Raw genomic sequence first — 1867 nt, forward strand, 5'->3', positions numbered from 1 at the left:
ATATAAAATGAGATTAAAATTTTTAATATTTATTTAAACTTATCAATAAATTGACCATTCAATTCAATCATAGTGGTTAATAAGAGTGGTTTTTGGATTAAAATAATGGACTAAGTATTTGTTTTTTGGATTGGAACCCAAATATGTGTTTGTGGCCCAATAAGCTACCAAACCAATAAAGCAGGTTCCATTAGCCTGAAACTCACAATCCCATAGCTCTTTTTTTTCTCTAGACCAAAAAAACAAAAGAACAATTTTTTTTTTCTTATTTTAGTCAACTGGAACAGATAATAACTAATAAATTAAACCAACTTAGTTTAGTCTATTATGAGCTCATTAATTTGTTTAATTAAGTATTAAAAATTCGAATACTATCTTATATATATAATAATTTATTGACCAGCAATAAATCGTTAAATAAAGTTTAGATCTGTTAACTTATCATATTGAAAGATATTGTAAAAAAAATTTAATAAACTAATAACCATTCTAACTTTCTGCATTATTTCAAGATAATTTGATAAATAATATTACACATCTAAATCTTTTTGTTAACTAAGTTTAATTAAGTTGATTTAACATAACAAATATAAATTATAAATAATATTATTTTAAATTTTATTGTTTAACTTAGTTGAATTTAGTTCATAAAAATTCTTGGATATGTGACATTATTTTAATTTGATTTAGTACAATTGATGATTTACTTACATTTATGGATTTTTTATGAAACTAGTTATGACTTTTTGGGGGGTTTGAAGAGGAACAAAAATTCGGAACCGGCCAATAATTAGAAAACAAATGAGAGGGAGAGAGAAAAATATAATTTGAGTTTCTATTGTAGAAAAAGAGACAAAAATAAAAAAAAATCAATACTTTTTATTAATATTAACTAATATTTTGGATAAATTTTTTTTATCCATTTGAAATTTATAATTCAAAATTTAGTATTATAAGTGTTAATAAAAACTAACAAATTTTATTACTCATGAAGTATTACTCATAAAAAATTTGAATAAGTTAGCCATGATTTTAATGTGGCAAAAATATTTTCTTGCAATAATTCTTTTTTTTTTTCATGGTTATAAAAGTAGGTAATGAGGTTGGAACATAGCCTAAGCCGAGAATATTTTAGAAATAAATGTCCATAAGGCTCTTAATAAGTGATTTATCATCCGATTATGCCTTTCTAAATATTTTAGAAATAAATGTCCATAAGGCTCTTAATATAAAAGTTAGTATTAAAAATAGGTCAAAATTTAAAATTTTCAAGACAACTATTTACATATTTAATAAAAATAAAAAAAACTATAATAGAAATAATATAACAAATGTTTGGAAATAGACATTGCCACCTCTATTTTGATAATATTACTCATTTTTTTTTACAAATTTATGTGTATATATACAAAGTAAAATATTATATAAGAAGTAACAGTATAAAATATAGAAGTGATATTATTTTTTTAAATATTCGAACATCCAAAATAAAGTGCAAGAAAAAATGTGAACTTTTTTCTAATTGTTTATCCAATATAAATGTGAGTTGCAAGCAGTGGCGGAGCTTTGCGTGGTAAGGGGTGTCTTCCAAAGTTTTTGTAAAAATTATTAGTAATTTTATTTTTAAGAAAATAAAATTAATTTATTTGATTAAATTGATATATTTTTAATTTATATATATGAGTTTTATGTCTATTTTTATTATTCTTTTAAATTTTTTATCCTATTCTATTTGACATAATAAATAGTATATTTTTAAATCAATAACAAGTAACATATCTTTAAACTAACATTACAAATTAAATATTCTTATGGAATTAACATTAAATTATATTTAGTTTCTCATATAGTTCTATGCATTATTTTA

This window comes from Arachis duranensis, chromosome 10 (genome assembly GCF_000817695.3).
Source record: "Arachis duranensis cultivar V14167 chromosome 10, aradu.V14167.gnm2.J7QH, whole genome shotgun sequence".
Classification (NCBI taxonomy): Eukaryota; Viridiplantae; Streptophyta; class Magnoliopsida; order Fabales; family Fabaceae; genus Arachis; species Arachis duranensis.